General features: G+C 44.6%; 1 protein-coding gene across 1 annotated transcript in view; it reads right to left on the reverse strand.

The window, feature by feature from the left end:
* plekhg4 (pleckstrin homology domain containing, family G (with RhoGef domain) member 4) overlaps positions 1–9,143 on the reverse strand; it is a 47,581-nt gene extending 38,438 nt beyond the window's left edge. Inside the window, exon 1 of the mRNA XM_071489894.1 lies at positions 9,069–9,143. The gene's annotated coding sequence lies outside the window, so the exon portion shown is untranslated. The remainder of the gene's footprint in view (positions 1–9,068) is intronic.
* Between the last annotated feature and the right edge of the window lie 3,754 nt (positions 9,144–12,897).

A 12,897-nucleotide genomic window follows, 5' to 3' on the forward strand; every position in this document is an offset into this window, starting at 1 on the left:
AAGCAGAAGCAGCAGAAGAAGAAGAAGAAGAAGAAAAAGGAGCAGAAGAAGAAGAAGAAGAAGAAGAAGCAGAAGAAGACACACAGTGAGAGCTGGTGAGAGGAACCTGCACAGGAGGTTTAAAGTGTCTCTGTCACACTGTGATGGTTCACTGCTGCAGACACTGTTCACTCAGCTGACAACAACTCAACGCTGGGATCAGGCCTGACTGAGATCGTGTAGAGAATCAGAGTCTGTGAGAAATACATGAAACGTTCAACTCCACTGACTCTGATGATCTTTAACCAGAGTCAGAGGAGGAACGGTGTTTGTGTGTGTGTGTGTGTGTGTGTGTGTGTGTGCGTGCGCGTACTCAGAGCTGTTTGAAGTTTACCCTCCATCACCCCGACCCTCCCAACACACATTTCCATACAAGTCCTGACAAAGGGACAGATCTGGACTTTTCCCTAATTAGTGGGACCAGGAGGAGACGTGAGGGTCTCCTGGTCCCGGTGTCATCACACAGCCCACTGCGCACACAGCAGGGCCGACAGGGGCCCGACAGGGGCCCGACCCCGCAGCTCATCAGGGTGAAAATAAAGAAACTCTCTCAGATTCAGACACAGAAATAAGTGACACAGTCACAGATCAGAGCTGAAAACTTTAGTCCAACAATCAATCAGTCACCTCACAGAAAATTAATCAACAATTTTCATAATTAATTTATCTTTTAAGTCATTTATTCAAACTGTCATGTGAGAAGCTCATGATTAAACGATCATCACCATCTCCTGAGATTTTCTCATTGAATGATTCAGTGAAACATTGTGAAAATAATCTATAGTTTCAGTCCCGTCATCATCGGAGTTCAACCTGATTGTCAGCGCTGAGGTGGACACAGCAAAAAAACAGCCGGGTCCATCGCCTCAGCAGTTTACTGATCGTGTCACACACACACACACACACGCACGCACGCACGCACGCACGCACGCACGCACGCACGCACGCGCACACACGCGCACACACACACACAGCTTTCTCACTGAGGCGTTTAAAAAATGTGAGCAGAGTAATTAGGCAGAGGCTGCATAGCTGCTGCAGGTGGCTGCCTGCCCAAGTAAGTGTGTGTGTGTGTGTGTGTGTGTGTTATCTTCAGCTCTATCTGAAGTCCAGCTCGGTGCCTGTTAGTGAAGCTGAGCTCAGTCAGAGTCTCTGCAGCCTCCGGGGATCAAACATTTTACTGGACTCATTTCCATGGGAAGAAACAGCTTCTATAAACTAGTGAAACCAGCAGAGGAGGAAACATGAAGGAATGAAAACACTCTGATCTGTAGAAACAATTGCAAAAGGTATTGATTTGGTATCAGTATCCAAACTAAGGAATCAAACAGGAAACAATAAGAAACCAAAACACATCTATAATCAGAACATAAGATCTCAAACTGAATCCAGTTAACAGCAATTAAAAACTGCACTGCAATGGAGGACGTGGGGGGGTGAAACCTGCCCCCATCTTGGCTCCAACATCAGACTGTGGAGCCAGTTTGCCCCCCTTCAGGCCTCAGACTGTACAGACAGTTACTGTCTGACTCTTCTCTCAGCAGACACACAAATGAATATTTCTACCACACAACAACAACTGGATAAAGCTGAGCTCACACATCAGACTGGAGGTGTTTACATCAAACTCTACACATGAAAGCAGGTCACAGAGCTGCTGGAGAAGATCCTTTTCAGCTGAGGTTAAACCCACATCTCTGCTCTGACCTTCCACAGTGTCACAGTCTCTGCTGGTTTGTTAGTGTAGTTCTCAGTGTTGTTTCTGCTCCAGTCAGACTGCAGCACGAGGGTAAAACCAGCTGATCCACATCTCAAACATCAAACAACCTTGTCTTATGTTCTTCACACAAATTAGCACATTCACCTGTTTTCAAAACGCCACCTATGAAATTCCCTGAGATTCCAGGAATTCCAGGGCATGTGAAATATGTTCAAAGGAGCCCTTCAGGTCCCTGAACCTCAGCTCTAGAACCAGTGCACTGGGGTACAAATCTAATCTATTTCTTTGTTCTATCTTATTCACAGCACAGAGAAAAACCAGGGAGACCAAACTCTTCATCAACTTAGGTTCAAGACTTTTTCAGACCCTTTAATCAGAGCACACATGATCAAACAGGAACACAAACCAAAACTCATGTTTCCTTAAATCTGGATTATTTCATCACTAATTAAATCCAGTTTGTGTACTTTAACATTTTCATTACATGAACATTTTTTTCTGATTCTGAATTAAATCACGGGTGCAGCTCTTCAGTTGGAGCAGAGACAAACAGCCCTCCACAGGATCGGACAGCAGAGTCTGCAGAAACAGCAGGAGAAGGAACTCACCCTGTGTGACTGCAGCTCGACTCCCACTCAGCTCCTCTCAGCACAGACGTAAAGTAATCCAGCGACAACAGAGACGACGCGAGCACAACGAAAAACACCTGGAATCTCTGAGTCAGTAGCGACAGTAGAATCAGCATTGTCAGTCGAATCCGTAGAGGCAGCAGTAGAGCTCCAGCAGGGAGAGTTTGGTAGAAAATAAGCAGCATGTGTTCACAGAGAAGCTCAGGCTCAGACAGCTCCGCCCCCTGCTCTCTCTCTCTTTGTTTCTCTGTCTGTCTGTATCTCACTCTCTCTTGTTGAAGTGTGTGAGTCTCTCAGGCTCTCTGAGTCCACCAAACAGCTGATCCTCTCACAAACACACACACACACACACACACACACACGCACACACACACACACGGTGCTGGACATTCTTTGCACATCAGGTCTTTAAATAGTCCAGCAGACACAGACCACAGTGAGATCTGGTCTGACAGAGAGAACTGCTGCTTTAAGTCCATCTGGAGTTTAAATTACTCTCTGATAAGAGATCAATAGAAACTTTATCTCCTTCTGTCCTCTTGGTTTCCCCATATCTGCTTTACAAACTGGTTCTCTGCTGCAGGTGACAAAAAAATCAACACTGCTTTAAGAACATTACAGTAATACTGATAATATCAATTAATCTATCATTTTAATTTATTATACCATTATTACTAAAGGAGGCAGAGGAATAACTCAACATACAACACACTGAGCAGAGAGAGAGAGAGAGAGAGAGCAGAGAGAGAGAGAGAGAGAGAGAGAGAGAGAGGTCATCACTAACTGCTAAAGAGACTAGCAGATCTGAATAACATGTAAACAACAGAAACACCAGCAACAGGAAATGAGACAATAAAACCTTGTTAAGAAGTAAATGGTTTCTTTTGATTGAAAAGCTAGAGGGCTTTTAATTTGAAACTATTACAGGAGGTGTTGAGTTTGTATTAACATGTAACACGACAAACAGGAGCGACTGAAACTGCAGCTTCACACTAAAATCCAGCTGTGAGCTGTTCTACGTATCAAAAAGAGGGAGTTTGAAATACAGACCTGTTACCTTGCACAGGGAAATAAAGGCCCCGCCCACTATCTGAGGAAGCACAGTGGTTAAACTGAGTGTTTGCACCAAATCATTTTGAAAGAGCAGCAGCCAATAGGAAAAGTCCAACAGTCAGCGACCAATGGTGTAAGTCTGTCACTCAGTCAGTCACAGTGTTCACAGGGCCCAAACAGTGCAGACCATCAACAGGATCTAAAATGGGATTTTATTCATGAAAATCTGGAGGGATTATAATAAACACCTGTGGAAAATATGCAGGAGGAAAACTTAGACGTATTTTTAGGAATGAAAAGTGGTTACTTGAAAATCAGAGCTCAGCTCTTTCAGAAACTTCAGTGTGGTTTCAGAAGCTTTTAAAGGACCCAGGGGTGAATAAATTCACTCAGCAGGTCTGAGGAGAACAGAAACTTTACCTTCCAGGAAAAGAAAGAAAAACACCTCGACTGCACTGAAGTGTTTTTGTTTCATCAGACAGCAGCTGTGAGAGATAAGGACATAAACCCTGTGTGCTGTGAGGTGAGGACCACAGACCCTCAGTTCTCTCTGACAGACATTCTGCTGGGTCCTGCTGTTTCCAGCACTGTGAGGGTCAACCTGCTCATACTCACCACACCTGTACCAGCAGGCGTCACCTCCACCACCACCACCACCACCAAATAACACCAGAGATCCAAACACTTTCAAGTTGATCAGATTTATAATCCTGTCGACTTATTCTCTGATCAGTGTTCCTGATTTAAATGATCGTGTCCGTTGTTATGGGGATTTTAGACGTGACAACAGCACAGAGACGAACACACAGCCAATAGAAATGCCAGCCAGACACAAAAAGTAAACAGAAAGTAGATCTGAAACCAGGCGCTGTGGAAACTGCTCTGAGTACCTGAGGACACCCACAGCCTCCTCCTTGCTGCTCCTCTTCTACTTCTTAGTAGCGGGGCTAATGCTAACACTGAGGAGGACTGAGGCCTGAAGACAACAAGCGTTAGCATTAGCCTGCTAATAAGAATAAGTGGACCAACAATTAGAGGCTGTGGGTGTCCTCAGCTACAGAGAGCAGCTTGGGGAATTTAGGCTTGTGAACGAGCTCCTATTCCACAGGAGCCGGTTTCAGGTCTGCTTTCCCTTTATGTTCCATGACTCTCTGGATGCTTCTATTGGCCACGTGGGTGTTTGTCACAGCACGCAGCGGTCAACTGCGAGCTTGCCAAACTGAGCGACAAACCACCGTAGTGTGGCACAAGCCATTGTGTGTTTACTGTCTCCTCATACAGCCTCCTAGTGTATATAAAACACACAAACACACTGTTACTGTTGTATTACACTATACAATGCAACACAAACAGATGCTGTTGAACTGCAGTGTTCACTGATGCGTTCATGACCACGAACTCATTGACTATTAAATACAAGAAAAAGTGACATGGACCGAGTTAAATTCAATTTAACCTGGAGACACAGACTGATGTGTTGCTCCTGGTCTGTGGGATGTTGTCGTATCTGCTAATGCTAAGTGGCAGCCGGTACTCCGAGCATCAGTGACCTTTGACCTTCAGATGGTCCTCAGTGGTCACACTGGGACTCTGAAGTGTCTCTGAGGAAAAGACTCCAGGGGGAACTAGAACAAATGAATAATAAGCAACGTTGCACAGGGAGCTCAGTAATGAGTGTGCGTGTGCTGCAGGACACAGCTGAGTGCCTCACAGTGACACTGAGACCAAAAAACCTCAGCTCTGAAGTGGAAGCACCTGTACAGGTAGATCTCTGACATCATCTCAGACCTCCTCAGACCTCCTCAGGACTCAGAGGTTAATACACCTCCAGTTGCAGACAAATTAAAGGGTGTAAAAGGTAAAAGATCAATGGCTGCATCTATTAAAAAATAAATAAAAGGTGAGGTTATATTATTATCAATTTATTTGAATTCCATACAAACAAACAGATTTGGTGTTTTTTTTACCTGCATGAAAGATGTTTTAACACCTATTCATTTTAAAGTTCCTAATGCTAACTACAGGCTACAATAACCTGTGAATGAATGAATGAATGAATGAATGAAGGACATGGCTGAGGATGAAGTTCCCTCACACTGTGCGGGATGAAGCTGTCGGAGCTTTGTGTCTCTGTCTCCGTGTTGTGCAGCAGGAATGTGTGGATTTAGCCAAAACCATCAGGAACTTTGAGCCAATGAGCATCAACTCGCTCGGCTGAAACCTGAGGAGGAAGAGGTGTAGCTCCTCCAACACCCTGCAGCTCCACGCAACCGCACCAACGCTGGCACAGCTCATTATTAATGACTGCTGGCTGAAGAACTAAACACAATGACATATCATTAACAAGCCCGAAAAACCTGCACTACGAGTGCCCTAGAGCCTCGGCTATTTTTATTATCAGTTACTGATGCAGACTGTGTAACACGGATCGTTTCAGGCAGAGTGCCATCCACACAGGAATGTAAACAGCTCACAGTGAGAGGGAGAGAGAAGCTCAGGAGACATCCTCCAGTAGAAACTGAGAGACAGACAATCACAGGGGACAGATCTGTGTCTATAGGTTAAGACAAGCAGCTGGTTTCTTCTGCAGTCTGAATATCTCAGCCTTAACTACACAACATGTATATTTCACTTCACTGCCAAACATCTTCCTACTTGTTTTTCCTCCTTTGAGGAGACACTGAGGACACATTCACATCACCACCTCGTGGTTGTTTCAGTCATGGTCACAAGCTCTCCTTCTCTTCCCGAGTTAAAGCGCTGAATAATGACCTGCAGCATTTTTGCAGAACGTTATGATGGCACTGTGAAGTTGACCTTTGACATTTTGGATACAAAATGTTATCACTTCATTTTATCCTTATAGACATGAGTTAAACTGTGTCATAATTAGTGAATGAATTTGTGAGTTATGGCCAAGAATGGGCTTTGTGAGGTCACAGTGACCTTGACCTTTGACCCCTGACCACCAAATTCTAATCGCTTCATCTTTGAGTCCAAGTGAATGTTTGTGCCAAATCTGAAGAAACTTCCTCAGGAGAACGAGACGACCTAAAAAAAAAACATGAACCCTCGACTGTCAGAGGCACAAAAAGTCCAACAAGAGCAACGTCCTCAGTCCCTCGTCTCCCTCTGGTGCTCTTCCAGCATCCTTTTCTTCTGCACCCTCAAAGCCTTTCACCTCCCCCGTCTGCATTAAAATGGCTCCCTGCCTTCGCTCTTTTCTTGCTGTGAGTGAATGCCTCGTCCCGCTGTTCTGTTGTGGTGCGCAGGACATTTCAAAACAGCTCCGGTCGAGCTGTGAACCCCGGCCTTGAAGGGGCCTCTTTGGAGTCTGCATTGAATCCAGCCCTTTGAGGTGTGGGCCAGGCCTCCCTGGAGGGCTCCTGAACCCCGACACTTCAACCTGACTGCAGCTTCAATGGTCCCAAACCAGGCTGCTTTCAGATGACTGCTGAATATGTAGAGAAAGGACGAGGGTGGGGGGGGTGGGGGGGGTCAACTGGGTCAGCTGACTTAAAGGATCTGATCCCAGTTAACTTTAATTACACAGGTTCCAAAATATATGTAGTCTCCTGAACTTATTAATACTGTGCTCATGCTATACATACTATGCACATAATACTGCAAGTCAGTGTTGATGATGATGAGAAGTCAGTGATATTCTGATTTTCTTGTGTAGAGTCAAACCAACACTGAAGGTCTCTGCTCTGTCTGAGCTCCATCGTTTCCAACAGCTACTGAAAACACATCAGTGAGCCACACTGTTGTTCCTTCATCACCATGGAAACACACACTGTAGTTTACTCTGACTCAGTCCCACACACACACAGTCCTGCTGTGATCTTTGTTGCTGTGGATGCTGGTTCTGTCCACTCTCGTTGACAAGTTGCCAATTGTGTTCTGTTACTTCCTGGTTGCCTCAACAAACAGCCAATAGGATTTCTCTGTTGCGTTTTGGATTATTGGAGAAAATCAGCAACAGTTTCTGATCCTGACAGGTTTGGTTCAGCAGAATCATCTTCACTAATGACTCCACTTTATGATGTTTGGAGCCTAAATACAATCAGCAGCAGTAAAAAGCTCATGTTAGGCTCTAAACCAACGACACCACGGTCACATGACTTCACCGTCACCACCACTAACCTTCAGCCTGTAATTTGATTCAGCTCTGAGCTCTTCTACAGAAGCCTTTCCTCTGACAGAGTTAGTGACAGTCTGTAGAAACACAGCGAGGCTGTAAAGGTGGACTGGTGAGGACAGGGCAGGTGGTTCTCTGGCGAATATGTCCTGGTTTAGTTTCCTTTGATTGACATTCAGTTTAAAACAAAACATGTGAAGACAAATTTATCAACCAGAGAGTGACAGACTAATGGATGATTAAAAAAGTGTTGCAGCCCTGCAGGTTGAACTTTCCAGGGCACCGTATATTACAGCTCTGTCCATGTGCTATCTCCATGTTTGTGTCCAGTTTATTTGATATGTATTGTGACTGTATACAGGCAAACTCTGCTCAGTTTCATGTTGATCTTTGGACTGTGCAGCATGTAACAGGAGCGTTTTCCATCCTCTCTCATGTTCTCTTACATAATCACATCATATTTTACGTGAACAAACACAACAGTGTGTGAAATCTTCGGACGACAGCGTGCAGCAGGGACGGGACGTTCTGCAGGCAGTCACATGCAGCGAGCCTCAGCCTCCCACTGGCTGAGTGGAAGGTGGTGATTATCCAGCACGGCCTGCCTTGGTGGGCCAGCCTGGGTCTTGTTCTGTGTAATTACGGGTGCTGTGTGATCCGAGGAGGACGAGGCATCGACAGGATGACAACACATCCGTAAAACTGCACATCTTCTGCTCTGATGGAAAATTACTGCGCTGGGCTCGGGCTCACGGGCAGAGCTCTCTGAGCGGCAGCACAGCTCATCAGAGAAGAATGTGAGCAGGTTTTCCACCTCGGAGAACAATTTACAGGCAGCCAATGAGGAGGAGGGCCAGGCCTGGAGCTAAGCCCTCAAAGAATAGCTCTATTCTTGGCCGGCTGGTCCAGGGGCCTGCCACTCCACTTCCAAAGACAGGCAAGAACCTCCCAACTGGGCAGCCACATTCTGCTGTGGCTGGAAGATTGATTACTGATGACTGATTATTGAAAACAGGTGCGATCACCATGGCACGACTCACTCAAATTGCAATCACATGGCAAATAGAGACACAGGACAGTGCCATCTTTTACTGCTACTGACCATGTGATCCATGTTGATGGACATGGACCAGAGGACGTGTTGGTGTTTGAATCAGAGTGGATCAGTTCATCTGCTGATCAGAAATGAACACCTGAACAGTCAGTGAACACATGAGCCGAGGACGGAGTCATGAGAGTGAAGCAGCTGAATCAGAGTCTGAGCGGGTGTGTCCTCCTCATTACACACCCTGTTTCCTCAGTCTGATGTTTATGGTGGGCCGCTGTCTGACACAACTAACAATTAACCTCTGATTTACACCCACAGACTCAGGTGAGGCTGCTGGCTACACAAACAATTACATCCATTTAGCCACTGAGTAGAAACAAAGAGAAGACAGCTGAAGTGACCCAGCTGACCTGCAGCACATAAACATCCATCTCTTACCAGAGTCTTTGTTCCTCTGGTCTGAGACACTGAGTCAAGTCCAGGCCTGCAGCTCCATGAGGCACCAGGGTTAAATCACAGTCCTGCAGGGGAAAGTAGCACAGAGGCTTCAGGGACAGATAACAACAGCATCAGTCTCATGGGATGGACCATCACTTGCATCAGTTTGTCTCTTTTTAAAAAGATTATGAACTTCTACCCAAACATTGGGACACGTCTTGTCCCTGCATGGGCCTGAAGTTTAACATTAAAGCTGCGAAACGCTGACTTTCAAGATGTAAGTTTTATATTGTTACATATTTTCAATGTGCAGTGTGGACCAGATGTTTGCAGCTGTGCAGGTCGTCATAAGTCAACTTAACTCTCAAATCAACATGTCTCTGATCGCTACTTCATGACATCACCCAGCGGCGTCTTTTGCTATTGTTTTGATTGAGAGACCCCTAGAGACAGAAGTTACAGACTGAGTGTTTCACAACATTTGTCTGGTCAACAGATCATAAACCAGTGGTCGGCAACTGGCGGCAACTTTTTTTTTAAATCTTACAAATATTGAACTGACAGCCTCAAATTAAGCTGTAGCTATTGTAGAAATAGAGAATCTCTCCCTAAGATGCTCATTATATTTTTATCCATGTTGAGAGTGAATGACAGAAAAACAGTCGCATCAGGCATCAGCGCCTGGTTTGATAATAGATCTCCGTCAGTTACCCACTGAATCACTTCCTCTTTAGCGATTTCTGTCTTTTTATCTTTTGTCAACAAAATAAAGCACAAGAAAGTTGATTCTTCATTCTTTAGTTCAAACAAGCTTTTAGCTTTTATTGTGAAAAGTTCTGACAGAAATTTCCATAGGTTCTGTCACTGACTTGACAGAACTCTGAAATAGTGGACATAACGTGATATGAAAAAATAACTCCAGTATATGTGACTGTGGGCCACAGTGCCACACGTGAACAGTAATAAAGTAAATTTCTCTGTTCTGGGTTCAGTTGTCTGCTCCTCTGTGAGGAGGAAAACTCTGCTGTTTCAGGATGTTTAAAGTCATTTCTCTGATGGAGCGGGGTTCAGCCCCACAGACAGTGAAGCCTCCAGTCTGCTGAGCTGTTGGTATGTGCTCTCTGACGGAGGGCGAGGCCGTGATTCAGAGGATCAGCTCTGAGCGGTAACAACAGCTGAGGGGTTAGAGGAGCCGCAGATCTGAGAACAGTTGTTGTAAAAACAGATGTGTCACGGTCCATGTCTGCAGGACAGGTGGGGTTTCCATTACATCCAACACTCCTCCTCACTGAGGGCTGGTGGTCGTGTTTAAACTCATGAACCTGCTGCGTCACACGCTGTGGTGTGAGAGTATATGACCAGTGTACAACAGGAGGGTTATCACAGCTGTTAGATCAGGACAGACGTCAAAGAGTCTGCAGGAATCTGCAGGTTATTCATGATTAACTGAGTCTGAACACATGGAAACCTGCATTACAATACAGTTGAATTTGGTGTAGTAGAGGCCTTTTATTGTGACCAGCCCAGGGCTCACCTGTGCAATAATCATGCTAAGTAATCAACATCTGGATATGCCACACCTGTCAGGTGGAGGGATGGAGGAGGAGAAATTTAAACACATTAGTGAGGAAGACTGAAGAGAGATAAGTGTGTGTGGGAAAAATGTTAGATCTTTAATTTCAACTCATGAAAAATGGGAGTAAAAACAAAAGTGTGGTGTTTATATTTATGTTCAGTATATTTACAGAATTAGACGAGTCACAGCATCTGGAGGAAATCATACGAAATAAAATGAGACTCAGGAGACAGAAGAAAGACTTCATGAGCATATCAACCTGTAGTCTGACCGTCCTTCACCTCAGGCTCAGGTAAAACATTTTCATGTCAGTATATGACAAAACATTTAGATATAAGAGGTAAATCTGCATTTACTTTACACCAGATCAGCCAAATCTCACCCAGTTTTCTTTTATTTTAAGTGTCCACTACCACCTGTGATACTGAGGAGGAGCGTTCCACAGAAAGGAAACTGCCACCTGCTGGAACACAAGTGCTGTACACTGAGGTGTACCAATACTGACATACTGATACCAAATACACAGAAGCTCAATTATTAACATTACAATAAACCATGAGAAAAATAAACATTATTATTTTACCTGGAGTTGTGATATTAAACATGTCAGTTCTGTGCATCAGGGCTTCAGCTAAAAATCAATTATCAACTAATCTGTACATTACTTTGTTAGGGTAACGCTGCGTCTACAAAAGTGAATGAAAACATTTTCTGTTGAGCAACTTAACAATTAATCACCTAACCTCATTAACACTGATCAACCAAACAGGAGCCATGTTCTCGGCTTGTAAAAGTGTTTAAACGGGTGCACGCAGGTAAATGATTAGCACACACTGCAGATTTATACACAGTCATGATGTAAAAGCTCCAGCACCATCACCATTAACCACCAACACATCCCAGAGTTCAACACTGAGGCGATGAGCCCCTCACACGCTCCGCTGCCTTCATACAGTATGTGTACAGCTCAGGACATGCTGATACAGAACTGACAGAGTTACACAACATGTGTAGCTGCAGGGGAAACTTTGGAAACACATAAACACAATCACTGACAGTTTTACTGGAGGAGCTGAACATCACGCCTTCAGGACATAATACTGTGTGTCAGTCAGAGGGTGGGGGTGTGGAGGGGCGGGGTGAGACAAAAAAATTGCACCAACAGGAGGGAAATGATGTTGTTATTGTGAATACAACACGGTGCAGAATAACTAATAACACACAAGACTGAAACCTGGAGGGAAACTGTAAAAGTTACTTCAGGATAAAAGAATTTCCTCCAACAGTCAATTAAAAAGAAGAAGTGTATTTACAGTTACACCATCCAATCAAAGTACACCACAGACTGTTGTGGCTGATATCACGGATCTGTCATGTAAAGAGCTTCACTGGCTCCAGTCTGTTCCTCTCAGCAGAGCACAACCACACACTGTGCCAAGTCTCTTGTCTTTGTCTTACAGCACAGTAATCTGAATATCTGTGGGTTGCGACTGTTGCTTGGTCTTTTTTTGAATGAATGAATGAATAATCGATTATTCAAGGAAATAATCAGTGGATTAGTTGCAGCCCTAGTTTCTGCAGCAATAGGACAAACCCAAACAGTAACATGTTAAATAAATTGTCGGAAAAAAACTAGCTTTTATTACAGATAACCGTTATTTGGTGCAAGTTAATAATTATTAGTTAGACCTCTGTTGTATTCTGTAATTTAAAACTAGCTGAATCACTGAATCTACTAATGGATCAGAAAACACAGAAGATCCAAGTAGCCTTCACCTAGCTACACTGCTAAACCGCCAAAACCGAGGCCACCTGCGGACCCGCGGACAACCTCCACCCAGCTAACGGCTAACGGTGCTAACATGCTAACTACCACCGGCAGCCTTGGCAACAACAGGTGAACTCAACCTGTCCGACGTCACAGACAGGTGAACATGCTTACAGACATGAACCCGAGCTTTTAAAAAGCAACATTAACTTACCCGACATGTTCACCTGTTAATACGTGAGCGGGTCCTGAGGATAACATGCTAAGCTAACAGGTGTGTGTGCTAACTCACCGCTGCTCGAACTGAGGCTTAAAGTGCCGCGAATCGTCCAGGACACAGCTCTGTGGGGCCGTTAGATGTTACAGAAATACTTCCTCACGAATCATTCATTATGATCGATCATTAAACCTAAATTAACGTTTAACTGATGTGAATGTTGATGTGTACAGTATCATACTATCCGGCTCATTAAGACTGCCGCTAA

This window comes from Trachinotus anak, unplaced genomic scaffold (assembly GCF_046630095.1).
Source record: "Trachinotus anak isolate AG129_WGS33_773 ecotype Australia unplaced genomic scaffold, CSIRO_AGI_Tana_v1 ptg000011l, whole genome shotgun sequence".
Lineage (NCBI taxonomy): Eukaryota > Metazoa > Chordata > Actinopteri > Carangiformes > Carangidae > Trachinotus > Trachinotus anak.